The sequence below is a fragment of the Macaca fascicularis genome, chromosome 18 (assembly GCF_037993035.2).
Source record: "Macaca fascicularis isolate 582-1 chromosome 18, T2T-MFA8v1.1".
NCBI classification, from domain to species: Eukaryota; Metazoa; Chordata; class Mammalia; order Primates; family Cercopithecidae; genus Macaca; species Macaca fascicularis.
In genome coordinates, this window is record NC_088392.1 from 32975634 (window position 1) to 32994629 (window position 18996).

Sequence of the window (18996 nt, forward strand, 5' to 3'; positions counted from 1 at the left end):
GAACTGTCTTAGCGAAAGGCTCCTTGAGGGGAAAGCTGTAACTCAGTGAGATGATTTCACAGAACACAAAGTAGTTTCTTTGAAAGCTTCCTTCTCTTTGATATCGGAGTTTATTTCCTTTGGCAGTGTAGTCTACAAAGGGATCCGAAATATCTGTTCTCAGATTCCACAGAAATAAGGCTAGCAAAGAGATCCACGAAATACAGATGTAACTCTGTGAGATGAATTAACAGAACACTAAGCAGTTTCTCAGAAAGCTTCTTTCCAGATTTCATCTGAGGATATTTCCTTTTTCACCGCAGCCCTCTATGGGCTTCCAAATATCACTTTGCCAATTCCACAAGAACAGTCTTAGCGAAAGGCTTCTTGAGGGGAAAGCTGTAACTCTGTGAGATGATTTCACAGAACACAAAGAAGTTTCTCAGAAAGCATCTTTCTCTTTGTTATCGAAGGATATTTCCTTTGGCCCTATAGTCTTCAAAGGGATCCGAAATATCTGTTCTTAGATTCCACAGAAATAAGGCTAGCAAAGAGATCCACGAAATACAGATGTAACTCTGTGAGATGAATTAACAGAACACTAAGCAGTTTCTCAGAAAGCTTCTTTCCAGATTTCATCTGAGGATATATCCTTTTTCATCATAGTCCTCTATTGGCTTCCAAATATCACTTTGCCAATTCCACAAGAACTGTCTTAGAGAAAGGCTTCTTGAAGGGAAAGCTGTAACTCTGTGAGATGATTTCACAGAACACAAAGAAGTTTCTCAGAAAGCTTCTTTCTCTTTGTTATCGGAGGATATTTCCTTTGGCCCTATAGTCTTCAAAGGGATCCGAAATATCTGTTCTCAGATTCCACAAAAATAAGACTACCAAAGCGATCCACGAAATACAGATGTAACTCTGTGAGATGAATTAACAGACACTAGGCAGTTTCTCAGAAAGCATCTTTCCAGATTTCATCTGAGGATATTTCCTTTTTCACCATAGCCCTCTAAGGGCTTCCAAATATTACTTTGCCTATTCCACAAGAACTGTCTTAGCGAAAGGCTTTTTGAGGCGAAAGCTCTAACTCTGTGAGATGATTTCACAGAACACAAAGAAGTTTCTCAGAAAGCTTCTTTCTCTTTGTTATCGGAGGATATTTCCTTTGGCCCTAGAGTCTTCAAAGAGATCCGAAATATCTGTTCTCAGATTCCACAGAAATAAGGCTAGCAAAGAGATCCACGAAATATAGAGGTAACTCTGTGAGATGAATTAACAGAACACTAAGCAGTTTCTCAGAAAGCTTCTTTCCAGATTTCATCTGAGGATATTTCCTTTTTCACCCTGGCCCTCCATGGGCTTCCAAATATCACTTTGCCAATTCCACAAGAACTGTCTTAGCGAAAGGCTCCTTGAGGGGAAAGCTGTAACTCTGTGAGATGATTTCACAGAACACAAAGAAGTTTCTCAGAAAGCCTCTTTCTCTTTGATATCTGCGTTTATTTCCTTCGGCAGTGTAGTCTTCAAAGGGATCCGAAATATCTGTTCTCAGATTCCACAGAAATAAGGCTAGCAAAGAGATCCAGGAAATACAGATGTAACTCTGTGAGATGAATTAACAGAACACTAAGCAGTTTCTCAGAAAGCTTCTTTCCAGATTTCATCTGAGGATATTTCCTTTTTCAGCATAGTCCTCTATGGGCTTCCAAATATCACTTTGCCAAGTCCACAAGAACTGTCTAAGCGAAAGGCTTCTTGTGGGGAAAGCTGTAACTCTGTGAGATGATTTCACAGAACACAAAGAAGTTTCTCAGAAAGCTTCTTTCTCTTTGTTATCGGAGGATATTTCCTTTTACCCTATAGTCTTCAAAGGGATCCGAAATATCTGTTCTCAGATTCCACAGAAATAAGGCTAGCAAAGAGATCCAGGAAATACAGATGTAACTCTGTGAGATGAATTAACAGAACACTAAGCAGTTTCTCAGAAATCTTCTTTCCAGATTTTATCTGAGGATATTTCCTTTTTCACCATAGTCTTCTATGGGCTTCCAAATATCACTTTGCCAAGTCCACAAGAACTGTCTTGGCGAAAGGCTTCTTGTGGGTAAAGCTGTAACTCTGTGAGATGATTTCACAGAACACAAAGGAGTTTCTCAGAAAGCTTCTTTCTCTTTGTTATCGGAGGATATTTCCTTTGGCCCTATAGTCTTCAAAGGGATCCGAAATATCTGTTTTCAGATTCCACAGAAATAAGGCTAGCAAAGAGATCCACGAAACACAGATGTAACTCTGTGAGATGAATTAACAGAACACTAAGCAGTTTCTCAGAATGCTTCTTTCCAGATTTCATCTAAGGATAATTCCTTTTTCACCATAGCCCTTTATGGGCTTCCAAATATCACTTTCCCAATTCCACAAGAACTGTCTTAGCGAAAGGCTTCTTAAGTGTAAGCTGTAACTCTGTGAGATGATTTCACAGAACACAAAGAATTTTCTCAGAAAGCTTCTTTCTCTTTGTTATCGGAGGATATTTCATTTGGCCCTATAATCTTCAAAGGGAAACGAAATATCTGTTCTCAGATTCCACAGAAATAAGGCTAGCAAAGAGACCCACGAAATACTGATGTAACTCTGTGAGATGAATTAACAGAACACTAAGCAGTTTCTCAGAAAGTTTCTTTCCAGATTTCATCTGAGGATATTTCCTTTTTCACCATAGCCCTCTATGGGCTTCCAAATATCACTTTGCCAATTCCACAAGAACTGTCTTAGCGAAAGGCTTCTTGAGGGGAAAGCTGTAACTCTGTGAGATGATTTCACAGAACACAAAGAAGTTTCTCAGAAAGCTTCTTTCTTTTTGTTATCGGAGGATATTTCCTTTGGCCCTAGTGTCTTCTAAGGGATCCGAAATATCTGTTTTCAGATTCCACAAAAATAAGTCTAGCAAAGAGATCCACGAAATACAGATGTAACTCTGTGAGATGAATTAACAGAACACTAAGCAGTTTCTCAGAAAGCTTCTTCTGGATTTCATCGGAGGATATTTCCTTTTTCACCATAGCCCTCTATGGGCTTCTAAATATAACTTTGCCAATTCCACAACAACTGTCTCAGCGAAAGGATTCTTGAGGGGAAACTTGTAACTCTGTGAGATGACTTCACAGAACACAAAGAAGTTTCTCAGATAACATCTTTCTCTTTATTATCGGAGGATATTTCCTTTGGCCCTATAGTCTTCAAAGGGATCCGATATATCTGTTCTCAGATTCCACAGAAATAAGGCTAGCAAAGGGATCCACGAAATACAGATGTAACTCTGTGAGATGAATTAACAGAACACTAAGCAGTTTCTCAGAAAGCTTCTTTGCAGATTTCATCTGATGATATATCCTTTTTCAACATAGTCCTCTATGGGCTTCCAAATATCACTTTGACAATTCCACAAGAACTGTCTTAGCAAAAGGCTTCTTGAGGGATAAGCTGTAACTCTGTGAGATGATTTCACAGAACACAAAGAAGTTTCTCATAAAGCTTCTTTCTCTTTGTTATCGGAGGATATTTCCTTTGGCCCTATAGTCTTCAAAGGGATCCGAAATACCTGTTCTCAGATTCCACAGAAATAAGGCTAGCAAAGAGATCCATGAAATACAGATGTAACTCTGTGAGGTGAGTTAACAGAACACTAAGCAATTTCTCAGAGAGCTTCTTTCCACATTTCATCTGAGGATATTTCCTTTTTCACCATAGCCCTCTATGGGCTTCCAAATATCACTTTGCCAATTCCACAAGAACTGTCTTAGCGAAAGACTTCTTGAGGGGAAAGCTGTAACTATGTGAGATGATTTCAAAAAACACAAAGTAGTTTCTCAGAAAGCTTCTTTCTCTTTGTTATCGGAGGATATTTCCTTTGGCCCTATGGTCTTCAAAGGGATCCGAAATATCTGTTCTCAGATTCCACAGAAATAATGCTAGCAAAGAGATCCACGAAATACAGATGTAACTCTGTGAGATGAATTAACAGAACACTAAGCACTTTCTCAGAAAGCTTCTTTCCAGATTTCATCTGAGGATATTTCCTTTTTCACCATAGCCCTGTATGGGCTTCCAAATATCACTTTGACAATTCCACAAGAACTGTCTTAGTGAAAGGCTTCTAGAGGGGAAAGCTGTAACTCTGTGAGATGATTTCACACAACACAAAGAAGTTTCTCAGAAAGCTTCTTTCTCTTTGTTATCGGAGGATATTTCCTTTGGCCCTATAGTCTTCTAAGGGATCCGAAATATCTGTTCTCAGATTCCACAGAAATAAGGCTAGCAAAGAGATCCGCGAAATACAGACGTAACTCTGTCAGATGAATTAACAGAACACTAAGCAGTTTCTCAGAAAGCTTCTTTCCAGATTTCATCTGATTATATTTCCTTTTTCACCATAGCCTTCTATGGGCTTCTAAATATCACTTTGCCAATTCCACAAGAACTGTCTTAGCGAAAGGCTTCTTGAAAGGAAAGCTGTAACTCTGTGAGATGATTTCACAGAACACAAAGAAGTTTCTCATATAGCTTCTTTCTCTTTGTTTTCGGAGGATATTTCCTTTGGCCCTATAGTCTTCAAAGGGATCCGAAATATCTGTTCTCAGATGCCAAAGAAATAAGGCTAGAAAAGAGATCCACGAAATACAGATGTAACTCTGTGAGATGAATTAACAGAACACTAAGCATTTTCTGAAAAGCTTCTTTCGAGATTTCATCTGAGGATAATTCCTTTTTCACCATAGCCCTCTATGGGCTTCCAAATATCACTTTGCCAATTCCACAACAACTGTCTTAGCGAAAGGCTTCTTGAGGGGAAAGCTGTAACTCTGTGAGATGATTTCAAAAAACAAAAAGAAGTTTCCCAGAAAGCTTCTTTCTCTTTGTTATGGGAGGATATTTCCTTTGGCCCTATAGTCTTCAAAGGGATCCGAAATATCTGTTCTCAGATTCCACAGAAATAAGGCTAGGAAAGAGATCCAGGAAATACAGATGTAACTCTGTGAGATGAATTAAAGAACACTAAGAAGTTTCTCAGAAAGCTTCTTTCCAGATTTCATCTGAGGATATTTCCTTTTTCACCGTAGCCCTCCATGGGCTTCCAAATATCACTTTGCCAATTCCACAAGAACTGTCTTAGCGAAAGGCTTCTAGAGGGGAAAGCTGTAACTCTGTGAGATGATTTCACAGAACACAAAGAAGTTTCTCAGAAAGCTTCTTTCTCTTTGTTATCGGAGGATATTTCCTTTGGCCCTATAGTGTTCAATGTGATCCGAAATATCTGTTCTCAGATTCCACAGAAGTAAGGCTAGCAAAGAGATCCACGAAATACAGATGTAACTCTGTGAGATGAATTAACAGAACACTAAGCAGTTTCTCAAAAAGCTTCTTTCCAGATTTCATCTGAGGATATTTCCTTTATCACCATAGCCCTCTATGGGCTTCCAAATATCACTTTGCCAATTCCACAAGAACTGTCTTAGCGAAAGGCTTCTTGAGGGGAAAGCTGTAACTCTGTGAGATGATTTCAAAAAACACAAAGAAGTTTCTCAGAAAGCTTCTTTCTCTTTGTTATCGGAGGATATTTCCTTTGGCCCTATAGTCTTCAAAGGGATCCGAAATATCTGTTCTCAGATTCCACAGAAATAAGGCTAGCAAAGAGATCCACGAAATACAGACGTAACTCTGTCAGATGAATTAACAGAACACTACACATTTTCTCAGAAAGCTTCTTTCCAGATTTCATCTGAGGATATTTCCTTTTTTACCATAGCCCTCTAAGGGCTTCCAAATATCACTTTGCCAATTCCACAAGAACCGTCTTAGCGAAAGGCTTCTTGAGGGGAAAGCTGTAACTCTGTGAGATGATTTCACAGAACACAAAGAAGTTTCTCAGAAAGCTTCTTTCTCTTTGTTAACGGAGGATATTTCCTTTGGCCCTATAGTCTTCTAAGGGATCCGAAATATCTGTTCTCAGATTCTACAGAAATAAGGCTAGCAAAGAGATTCACGAAATACAGATGTAACTTTGTGAGATGAAGTAAAGAACACTACGAAGTTTCTCAGAAAGCTTCTTTCCAGATTTCATCTGAGGATATTTCCTTTTTCACCATTGCCCTCTATGCGCTTCCAAATATCACCTTGCCAATTCCACAAGAGCTGTCTTAGAGAAAGGCTTCTTGAGTGGAAAGCTGTAACTCTGTGAGATGATTTCACAGAACACAAAGAAGTTTCTCAGAAAGCTTCTTTCTCTTTGTTATCGGAGGATATTTCCTTTGGCCCTATAGTCTTCTAAGGGATCCGAAATATCTGTTCTCAGATTCCACAGAAATTAGGCTAGCAAAGAGGTCCACGAAATACAGATGTAACTCTGTGAGATGAATTAACAGAACACTTAGCAGTTTTTCAGAAAGCTTCTTTCCAGATTTCATCTGGGGATAATTCCTTTTTCACCATAGCCCTCTATGGGCTCCCAAATATCACTTTGCCAATTCCACAAGAACTATCTTAGCGAAAGGCTTCTTGAGGGGAAAGCTGTAACTCTGTGAGATGATTTCACAGAACACAAAGAAGTTTCTCAAAAAGCATCTTTCTCTTTGTTATCGGAGGATATTTCCCGTGGCCCTATAGTCATCTAAGGGATCCGAAATATCTGTTCTCAGATTCCACAGAAATAAGGTTAGCAAAGAGATCCACGAAATACAGATGTAACACTGCGAGATGAATTAACAGAACTCAAAGCAATTTCTCAGAAAGCTTCTTTCCAGATTTCATCTGTGGATAATTCCTTTTTTACCATAGCCCTCTATGGACTTCCAAATATCACTTTGCCAATTCCACAAGAACCGTCTTAGCGAAAGGCTTCTTGAGTGGAAAGCTGTAACTCTGTGAGATGATTTCACAGAACACAAAGAAGTTTCTCATAAAGCTTCTTTCTCTTTGTTATCGGAGGATATTTCCTTTGGCCCTATAGTCTTCAAAGGGATCCGAAATACCTGTTCTCAGATTCCACAGAAATAAGGCTAGCAAAGAGATCCATGAAATACAGATGTAACTCTGTGAGGTGAGTTAACAGAACACTAAGCAGTTTCTCAGAGAGCTTCTTTCCACATTTCATCTGAGGATATTTCCTTTTTCACCATAGCCCTCCATGGGATTCCAAATATCACTTTGCCAATTCCACAAGAACTGTCTTAGCGAAAGGCTTCTTGAGGGCAAAGCTGTAACTCTGTGAGATGATTTCAAAAAACACAAAGAAGTTTCTCAGAAAGCTTCTTTCTCTTTGTTATCGGAGGATATTTCCTTTGGCCCTATAGTCTTCAAAGGGATCCGAAATATCTGTTCTCAGATTCCACAGAAATAAGGCTAGGAAAGAGATCCACGAAATACAGATGTAACTCTGTGAGATGAATTAAAGAACACTAAGAAGTTTCTCCGAAAGCTTCTTTCCAGATTTCATCTGAGGATATTTCCTTTTTCACCATAGCCCTCTATGGGCTTCCAAATATCACTTTGCCAATTCCACAAGAACTGTCTTAGCGAAAGGCTTCTTGAGGGGAAAGCTGTAACTCTGTGAGGTGATTTCACAGAACACAAAGAAGTTTCTCAGAAAGCTTCTTTCTCTTTGTTATCGGAGGATATTTCCTTTGGCCCTATAGTCTTCAATGTGATCCGAAATATCTGTTCTCAGATTCCACAGAAGTAAGGCTAGCAAAGAGATCCACGAAATACAGATGTAACTCTGTGAGATGAATTAACAGAACACTAAGCAGTTTCTCAAAAAGCTTCTTTCCAGATTTCATCTGAGGATATTTCCTTTTTCACCATAGCCCTCTATGGGCTTCCAAATATCACTTTGCCAATTCCACAAGAACTTTCTTAGCGAAAGGCTTCTTGAGGGGAAAGCTGTAACTCTGTGAGATGATTTCAAAAAACACAAAGAAGTTTCTCAGAAAGCTTCTTTCTCTTTGTTATCGGAGGATATTTCCTTTGGCCCTATAGTCTTCAAAGGGATCCGAAATATCTGTTCTCAGATTCCACAGAAATAAGGCTAGCAAAGAGGTCCACGAAATACAGATGTAACTCTGTGAGATGAATTAACAGAACACTTAGCAGTTTTTCAGAAAGCTTCTTTCCAGATTTCATCTGGGGATATTTCCTTTTTCACCATAGCCCTCTATGGGCTCCCAAATATCACTTTGCCAATTCCACAAGAACTGTCTTAGCGAAAGGCTTCTTGAGGGGAAAGCTGTAACTCTGTGAGATGATTTCACAGAACACAAAGAAGTTTCTCAGAAAGCTTCTTTCTCTTTGTTATCGGAGGATATTTCCTTTGGCCCTATAGTCTTCTAAGGGATCCGAAATATCTGTTCTCAGATTCCACAGAAATAAGGCTAGCAAAGAGATCCACGAAATACAGACGTAACTCAGTCAGGTGAATTAAGAGAACACTAAGCAGTTTCTCAAAAATTTTCTTTCCAGATTTCATCTGAGGATATTTCCTTTTTCACCATAGCCCTCTATGCGCTTCCAAATATCACCTTGCCAATTCCACAAGAACTGTCTTAGAGAAAGGATTCTTGAGGGGAAAGCTGTAACTCTGTGAGATGATTTCACAGAAAACAAAGAAGTTTCTCAGAAAGCTTCTTTCTCTTTGTTATCGGAGGATATTTCCTTTACCCCTATAGTCTGCAAAGGGATCCGAAATATCTGTTCTCAGATTCCACAGAAATAAGGCTAGCAAAGAGGTCCACGAAATACAGATGTAACTCTGTGAGATGAATTAACAGAACACTAAGCATTTTCTGAGAAAGCTTCTTTCCAGATTTCATCTGAGGATATTTCCTTTTTCACTACAGCCCTCTAAGGGCTTCTAAATATGACGTTGCCAATTCCACAAGAACTGTCTTAGCGAAAGGCTTTTTGAGGCGAAAGCTGTAACTCTGTGAGATGATTTCACAGAACACAAAGAAGTTTCTCAGAAAGCATCCTTCTCTTTGTTATCGGAGGATATTTCCCGTGGACCTATAGTCTTCAAAGGGATCCGAAATATCTGTTCTCAGATGCCAAAGAAATAAGGGTAGCAAAAAGATCCACGAAATACAGATGTAAATCTGTGAGATGAATTAACAGAACACTAAGCATTTTCTGAGAAAGCTTCTTTCCAGATTTCATCTGAGGATATTTCCTTTTTCACCATAGCCCTCTATGGGCTTCCAAATATCTCTTTGCCAATTCCAGAACAACTGTCTTAGCGAAAGGCTTCTTGAGGCGAAAGCTGTAACTCTGTGAGATGACTTCACAGAACACAAAGAAGTTTCTCAGAAAGCTTCTTTCTCTTTGTTATTGGAGGATATTTCCTTTGGCCCTATAGTCTTCAAAGGGATCCGAAATATCTGCTCTCAGATTCCACAGAAATAAGGCTAGCAAAGAGATCCACGAAATACAGATGTAACTCTGTAAGATGAATTAACAGAACACTTAGCAGTTTCTCTGAAAGCTTCTTTCCAGATTTCATCTGAGGATATTTCCTTTTTGACCATAGCCCTCAATGGGCTTCCAAATATCACTTTGCCAATTCCACAAGAACTGTCTTAGAGAAAGGCTTCTTGAGGGGAAAGCTGTAACTCTGTGAGATGATTTCACGGATCACAAAGGAGTTTCTCAGAAAGCTTCTTTCTCTTTGTTAATGGAGGATATTACCTTTGGCCATATATTCTTCTGAGGGTTCCGAAATATCTTTTCTCAGATTCCACAGAAATAAGACTAGCAAAGAGATCCACCAAGTACATATGTAACTCTGTGAGATGAATTAGGAGAACATTAAGCAGTTTCTCAGAAAGCTTCTTTCCAGATTTCATCTGAGGATATTTCCTTTTTCACCATAGCCCTCTATGGGCTTCCAAATATCACTTTGCCAATTCCAAAAAAACTGTCTTAGCGAAAGGCTTCTTGAGGGGAAAGCTGTAACTCTGTGAGATGATTTAACAGAACACAAAGAAGTTTCTAAGAAAGCTTCTTTCTCTTTGTTATTGGAGGATATTTATTTGGCCCTATAATCTTCTAAGGGATCCGAAATATCTGTTCTCAGATTCCACAGAAATAAGGCTAGCAAAGAGATCCACGAAATACAGATGTAACTCTGTGAGATGAATTAACAGAACACTTAGCAGTTTCTCAGAAAGCTTCTTTCCAGATATCTTCTGAGGATATTTCCTTTTTCACCATAGCCCTCTATGGGCTTCCAAATATCACTTTGCCAATTCCACAACCACTCTCTCAGCGAAAGGCTTCTTGAGGGGAAAGCTCTAACTCTGTGAGATGATTTCACAGAACACAAAGAAGTTTCTCAGAAAGCTTCTTTCTCTTTGTTATCAGAGGATATTTCCTTTGGCCCTATAGTCTTCTAAGGGATCCGAAATATCTGTTCTCAGATTCCACAGAAATAAGGCTAGCAAAGAGATCCAGGAAATACAGATGTAACTCTGTGTGATGAATTAACAGAACACTAAGCGATTTCTCAGAAAGCTTCTTTCCAGATTTCATCGGAGGATATTTCCTTTTTCACCCTAGCCCTCTATGGGCTTCCAAATATTACTTTGCCAATTCCACAAGAACTGTCTTAGCGAAAGGCTTCTTGAGGGGAAAGCTGTAACTCTGTGAGATGATTTCAAAAAACACAAAGAAGTTTCCCAGAAAGCTTCTTTCTCTTTGTTATTGGAGGATATTTATTTGGCCCTATAGTCTTCTAAGCGATCCGAAATATCTGTTCTCAGATTCCACAGAAATAAGGCTAGCAAAGAGATCCACGAAATACAGATGTAACTCTGTGAGATGAATTAACAGAACACTTAGCAGTTTCTCAGAAAGCTTCTTTCCAGATATCTTCTGAGGATATTTCATTTTTCACCATAGCCCTCTATGGGCTTCCAAATATCACTTGCCAATTCCACAACCACTCTCTCAGCGAAAGGCTTCTTGAGGGGAAAGCTCTAACTCTGTGAGATGATTTCACAGAACACAAAGAAGTTTCTCAGAAAGCTTCTTTCTCTTTGTTATCGGAGGATATTTCCTTTGGCCCTATAGTCTTCTAAGGGATCCGAAATATCTGTTCTCAGATTCCACAGAAATAAGGCTAGCGAAGAGATCCACGAAATACAGATGTAACTCTGTGAGATGAATTAACAGAACACTAAGCAGTTTCTCAGAAAGCTTCTTTCCAGATTTCATCTGAGGATATTTCCTTTTTCACCATAGCCCTCTACGGGCTTCCAAATATCACTTTGCCAATTCCACAAGAACTGTCTTAGCGAAAGGCTTTTTGAGGCGAAAGCTGTAACTCTGTGAGATGATTTAACAGAACACAAAGAAGTTTCTCAGAAAGCTTCTTTCTCTTTGTTATCGGAGGATATTTCCTTTGGCCCTATAGTCTTCAAAGTGATCCGAAATATCTGTTCTCAGATTACACAGAAGTAAGGCTAGCAAAGAGATCCACGAAAGACAGATGTAACTCTGTGAGATGAATTAACAGAACACTAAGCAGTTTCTCAAAAAGCTTCTTTCCAGATTTCATCTGAGGATATTTCCTTTTTCTCCATAGCCCACTATGGGCTTCCAAATATCACTTTTCCAATTCCACAAGAACTGTCTTAGCGAAACGCTTCTTGAGGGGAAAGCTGTAACTCTGTGAGATGATTTCAAAAAACACAAAGAAGTTTCTCAGAAAGCTTCTTTCTCTTTGTTATCGGAGGATATTTCCTTTGGCCCTATAGTCTTCAAAGGGATCTGAAATATCTGTTTTCAGATTCCAAAGAAATAAGGCTGGCAAGGAGATTCACGAAATACAGATGTAACTCTGTTGAGATGAATTAACAGAACACTAAGCATTTTCTGAGAAAGTTTCTTTCCAGATTTCATCTGAGGATATTTCCTTTTTCACCATAGCGCTCTATGGGCTTCCAAATATCACTTTGCCAATTCCACAAGAACTGTCTTAGCGAAAGGCTTCTTGAGGGGAAAGCTGTAACTCTGTGAGATGATTTCACAGAACACAAAGAAGTTTCTCATAAAGCTTCTTTCTCTTTGTTATCGGAGGATATTTCCTTTGGCCCTATAGTCTTCAAAGGGATCCGAAATATCTGTTCTCAGATGCCAAAGAAATAAGGCTAGCAAAGAGATCCACGAAATACAGATGTAACTCTTTGAGATGAATTAACAGAACACTTAGCAGTTTCTCAGAAAGCTTCTTTCCAGATTTCATCTGAGGATATTTCCTTTTTCACCATAGCCCTCTATGGGCTTCCAAATATCACTTTGCCAATTCCATAACCACTCTCTCAGCGAAAGGCTTCTTGAGGGGAAAGCTCTAACTCTGTGAGATGATTTCACAGAACACAAAGAAGTTTCTCAGAAAGCTTCTTTCTCTTTGTTATCGGAGGATATTTCCTTTGGCCCTATAGTCTTCTAAGGGATCCGAAATATCTGTTCTCAGATTCCACAGAAATAAGGCTAGCAAAGAGATCCAGGAAATACAGATGTAACTCTGTGAGATGAATTAACAGAACACTAAGCGATTTCTCAGAAAGCTTCTTTCCAGATTTCATCTGAGGATATTTCCTTTTTCACCATAGCCCTCTATGGGCTTCCAAATATTACTTTGCCAATTCCACAAGAACTGTCTTAGCGAAAGTCTTCTTGAGGGGAAAGCTGTAACTCTGTGAGATGATTTCAAAAAACACAAAGAAGTTTCTCAGAAAGCTTCTTTCTCTTTGTTATCGGAGGATATTTCCTTTGGCCCTATAGTCTTCAAAGGAATCCGAAATATCTGTTCTCAGATTCCACAGAAATAACGCCAGCAAAGAGATCCACGAAATACAGATGTAACTCTGTGAGATGAATTAACAGAACACTAAGCAGTTTCTCAGAAAGCTTCTTTCCAGATTTCATCTGAGGATATTTCCTTTTTCACCATAGCCCTCTATGGGCTTCCATATATCACTTTGCCAATTCCACAACAACTGTCTTATCGAAAGGCTTCTTGAGGGGAAAGCTCTAACTCTGTGAGATGATTTCACAGAACACAAAGAAGTTTCTCAGAAAGCTTCTTTCTCTTTGTTATCGGAGGATATTTCCTTTGGCCCTATACTCTTCAAAGTGATCCGAAATATCTGTTTTCAGATTCCACAGAAATAAGGCTAGCAAAGAGATCCACGAAATACAGATGTAACTCTGTGAGATGAATTAACAGAACACTAAGCAGTTTCTCAGAAAGCTTCTTTCCAGATTTCATCTGAGGATATTTCCTTTTTCACCATAGCCCTCTACGGGCTTCCAAATATCACTTTGCCAATTCCACAAGAACTGTCTTAGCGAAAGGCTTCTTGAGGCGAAAGCTGTAACTCTGTGAGATGATTTCACAGAACACAAAGAAGTTTCTCAGAAAGCTTCTTTCTCTTTGTTATTGGAGGATATTTCCTTTGGCCCTATAGTCTTCAAAGTGATCCGAAATATCTGTTCTCAGATTCCACAGAAATAAGGCTAGCAAAGAGATCCACGAAATACAGATGTAACTCTGTGAGATGAATTAACAGAACACTAAGCAGTTTCTCAAAAAGCTTCTTTCCAGATTTCATCTACGGATATTTCCTTTTTCACCATAGCCCACTATGGGCTTCCAAATATCACTTTTCCAATTCCACAAGAACTGTCTTAGCGAAAGGCTTCTTGAGGGGAAAGCTGTAACTCTGTGAGATGATATCAAAAAACACAAAGAAGTTTCTCAGAAAGCTTCTTTCTCTTTGTTATCGGAGGATATTTCCTTTGGCCCTATAGTCTTCAAAGGGATCCGAAATATCTGTTCTCAGATGCCAAAGAAATAAGGCTAGCAAAGAGATCCACGAAATACAGATGTACCTCGTGAGATGAATTAACAGAACACTAAGCATTTTCTGAGAAAGCTTCTTTCCAGATTTCATCTGAGGATATTTCCTTTTTCAAAATAGCCCTCTATGGGCTTCCAAATATCACTTTGCCAATTCCACAAGAACTGTCTTAGCGAAAGGCTTCTTGAGGCGAAAGATGTAACTCTGTGAGATGATTTCACAGAACACAAAGAAGTTTCTCAGAAAGCTTCTTTCTCTTTGTTATTGGAGGATATTTCCTTTGGCCCTATAGTCTTCTAAGGGATGCGAAATATCTGCTCTCAGATTCCACAGAAATAAGGCTAGCAAAGAGATCCACGAAGTACATATGTAACTCTGTGAGATGAATTAGGAGAACATTAAGCAGTTTCTCAGAAAGCTTCTTTCCAGATTTCATCTGAGGATATTTCCTTTTTCACCATAGCCCTCTATGGGCTTCCAAATATCACTTTGCCAATTCCACAAAAACTGTCTTAGCGAAAGGCTTCTTGAGGGGAAAGCTGTAACTCTGTGAGATGATTTCACAGAACACAAAGAAGTTTCTAAGAAAGCTTCTTTCTCTTTGTTATTGGAGGATATTTATTTGGCCCTATAATCTTCTAAGGGATCCGAAATATCTGTTCTCAGATTCCACAGAAATAAGGCTAGCAAAGAGATCCACGAAATACAGATGTAACTCTGTGAGATGAATTAACAGAACACTTAGTAGTTTCTCAGAAAGCTTCTTTGCAGATATCATCTGAGGATATTTCCTTTTTCACCATAGCCCTCTATGGGCTTCCAAATGTCACTTTGCCAATTCCACAACCACTCTCTCAGCGAAAGGCTTCTTGAGGGGAAAGCTCTAACTCTGTGAGATGATTTCACAGAACACAAAGAAGTTTCTCAGAAAGCTTCTTTCTCTTTGTTATCGGAGGATATTTCCTTTGGCCCTATAATCTTCTAAGGGATCCGAAATATCTGTTCTCAGAATCCACAGAAATAAGGCTAGCAAAGAGATCCAGGAAACACAGATGTAACTCTGTGAGATGAATTAACAGAACACTAAGCAGTGTCTCAGAAAGCTTCTTTCCAGATTTCATCTGAGGATATTTCCTTTTTCACCCTAGCCCACTATGGGCTTCCAAATATCACTTTTCCAATTCCACAAGAACTGTCTTAGCGAAAGGCTTCTTGAGGGGAAAGCTGTAACTCTGTGAGATGATTTCAAAAAACACAAAGAAGTTTCTCAGAAAGCTTCTTTCTCTTTGTTATCGGAGGATATTTCCTTTGGCCCTATAGTCTTCAAAGGGATCCGAAATATCTGTTTTCAGATTCCAAAGAAATAAGGCTAGCAAGGAGATTCACGAAATACAGATGTAACTCTGTTGAGATGAATTAACAGAACACTAAGCATTTTCTGAGAAAGTTTCTTTCCAGATTTCATCTGAGGATATTATCTTTTTCACCATAGCGCTCTGTGGGCTTCCAAATATCACTTTGCCAATTCCACAAGAACTGTCTTAGCGAAAGGCTTCTTGAGGGGAAAGCTGTAACTCTGTGAGATGATTTCACAGAACACAAAGAAGTTTCTCAGAAAGCTTCTTTCTCTTTGTTATCGGAGGATATTTCCTTTGGCCCTATAGTCTTCAAAGGGATCCGAAATATCTGTTCTCAGATGCCAAAGAAATAAGGCTAGCAAAGAGATCCACGAAATACAGATGTACCTCGTGAGATGAATTAACAGAACACTAAGCATTTTCTGAGAAAGCTTCTTTCCAGATTTCATCTGAGGATATTTCCTTTTTCACCATAGCCCTCTATGGGCTTCCAAATATCACTTTGCCAATTCCACAAGAACTGTCTTAGCGAAAGGCTTCTTGAGGCGAAAGATGTAACTCTGTGAGATGATTTCACAGAACACAAAGAAGTTTCTCAGAAAGCTTCTTTCTCTTTGTTATTGGAGGATATTTCCTTTGGCCCTATAGTCTTCTAAGGGATCCGAAATATCTGCTCTCAGATTCCACAGAAATAAGGCTAGCAAAGAGATCCACGAAGTACATATGTAACTCTGTGAGATGAATTAGGAGAACATTAAGCAGTATCTCAGAAAGCTTCTTTCCAGATTTCATCTGAGGATATTTCCTTTTTCACCATAGCCCTCTATGGGCTTCCAAATATCACTTTGCCAATTCCACAAAAACTGTCTTAGCGAAAGGCTTCTTGAGGGGAAAGCTGTAACTCTGTGAGATGATTTCACAGAACACAAAGAAGTTTCTAAGAAAGATTCTTTCTCTTTGTAATTGGAGGATATTTATTTGGCCCTATAATCTTCTGAGGGATCCGAAATATCTGTTCTCAGATTCCACAGAAATAAGGCTAGCAAAGAGATCCACGAAATACAGATGTAACTCTTTGAGATGAATTAACAGAACACTTAGCAGTTTCTCAGAAAGCTTCTTTCCAGATATCATCTGAGGATATTTCCTTTTTCACCATAGCCCTCTATGGGCTTCCAAATATCACTTTGCCAATTCCATAACCACTCTCTCAGCGAAAGGCTTCTTGAGGGGAAAGCTCTAACTCTGTGAGATGATTTCACAGAACACAAAGAAGTTTCTCAGAAAGCTTCTTTCTCTTTGTTATCGGAGGATATTTCCTTTGGCCCTATAGTCTTCTAAGGGATCCGAAATATCTGTTCTCAGATTCCACAGAAATAAGGCTAGCAAAGAGATCCAGGAAATACAGATGTAACTCTGTGAGATGAATTAACAGAACACTAAGCGATTTCTCAGAAAGCTTCTTTCCAGATTTCATCTGAGGATATTTCCTTTTTCACCATAGCCCTCTATGGGCTTCCAAATATTACTTTGCCAATTCCACAAGAACTGTCTTAGCGAAAGTCTTCTTGAGGGGAAAGCTGTAACTCTGTGAGATGATTTCAAAAAACACAAAGAAGTTTCTCAGAAAGCTTCTTTCTCTTTGTTATCGGAGGATATTTCCTTTGGCCCTATAGTCTTCAAAGGAATCCGAAATATCTGTTCTCAGATTCCACAGAAATAACGCCAGCAAAGAGATCCACGAAATACAGATGTAACTCTGTGAGATGAATTAACAGAACACTAAGCAGTTTCTCAGAAAGCTTCTTTCCAGATTTCATCTGAGGATATTTCCTTTTTCACCATAGCCCTCTATGGGCTTCCATATATCACTTTGCCAATTCCACAACAACTGTCTTATCGGAAGGCTTCTTGAGGGGAAAGCTCTAACTCTGTGAGATGATTTCACAGAACACAAAGAAGTTTCTCAGAAAGCTTCTTTCTCTTTGTTATCGGAGGATATTTCCTTTGGCCCTATACTCTTCAAAGTGATCCGAAATATCTGTTTTCCGATTCCACAGAAATAAGGCTAGCAAAGAGATCCACGAAATACAGATGTAACTCTGTGAGATGAATTAACAGAACACTAAGCAGTTTCTCAGAAAGCTTCTTTCCAGATTTCATCTGAGGATATTTCCTTTTTCACCATAGCCCTCTACGGGCTTCCAAATATCACTTTGCCAATTTCACAAGAACTGTCTTAGCGAAAGGCTTCTTGAGGCGAAAGCTGTAACTCTGTGAGATGATTTCACAGAACACAAAGAAGTTTCTCAGAAAGCTTCTTTCTCTTTGTTATTGGAGGATATTTCCTTTGGCCCTATAGTCTTCAAAGGGATCCGAAATATCTGTTCTCATATTCCACAGAAACAACGCTAGCAAAGAAATCCAAGAAATACAGATGTTACTCTGTGAGATGAATTAACAGAACACTAACCAGTTTCTCAGAAAGCTTCCTTCTAGATTTCATCTGAGGATATTTCCTTTTTCACCATAGCCCTATATGGGCTTCCAAATATCACTTTGCCAATTCCACAAGAACTGTCTTAGCGAAAGGCTTCTTGAAGCGAAAGCTGTAACTCTATGAGATGATTTCACAGAACACAAAGAAGTTTCTCAGAAAGCTTCTTTCTCTTTGTTATCGGAGGATATTTCCTTTGGCCCTATAGTCTTCTAAGGGATCCGAAATATCTGCTCTCAGATTCCACAGAAATAAGGCTAGGAAAGAGATCCACGAAATACAGATGAAACCCTGTGAGATGAATTAACAGAACACTTAGCAGTTTCTCAGAAAGCTTCTTTCCAGATTTCATCTGAGGAAATTTCCTTTTTCACCATAGGCCTCTTTGGGCTTCCAAATATCACTTTGCCAATTCCACAAGAACTGTCTCAGAGAAAGGCTTCTTGAGGGGAAAGCTGTAACTCTGTGAGATGATTTCACAGAACACAAAGGAGTTTCTCAGAAAACTTCTTTCTCTTTGTTATCGTAGGATATTTCCTTTGGCCCTATAGTCTTCTAAGGGATTCGAAATATCTGTTCTCAGATTCCACAGAAATAAAGCTAGCAAAGATATCCAGGAAATACAGATGTAACTCCGTCCGATGAATTAACAGAACACTAAGCCGTTTCTCAGAATGCTTCTTTCCAGATTTCATTTGAGGATATTTCCTTTTTTACCATAGCCCTCTATGGTGTTCCAAATATCACTTTGCCAATTCCACAAGAACCGTCTTAGCGAAAGGCTTCTTGAGGGGAAAGCTGTAACTCTGTGAGATGATTTCACAGAACACAAAGAAGTTTCTCAGAAAGCTTCTTTCTCTTTGTTATCGGAGGATATTTCCTTTGGCCCTATAGTCTTCAAAGTGATCCGAAATATCTGTTCTCAGATTACACAGAAGTAAGGCTAGCAAAGAGATCCACGAAATACAGATGAAACTCTGTGAGATGAATTAACAGAACACTAAGCAGTTTCTCAGAAAGCTTCTTTCCATATTTCATCTGAGGATATTTCCTTTTTCACCATAGCCCTCTATGCGCTTCCAAATATCACTTTGCCAATTCCACAAGAACTGTCTTATCAAAAGGCTTCTTGAGGGGAAAGCTGTAACTCTGTGAGATGATTTCACAGAAGACAAAGAAGTTTCTCAGAAAGCTTCTTTCTCTTTGTTATTGGAGGATATTTCCTTTGGCCCTATAGTCTTCTAAGGGA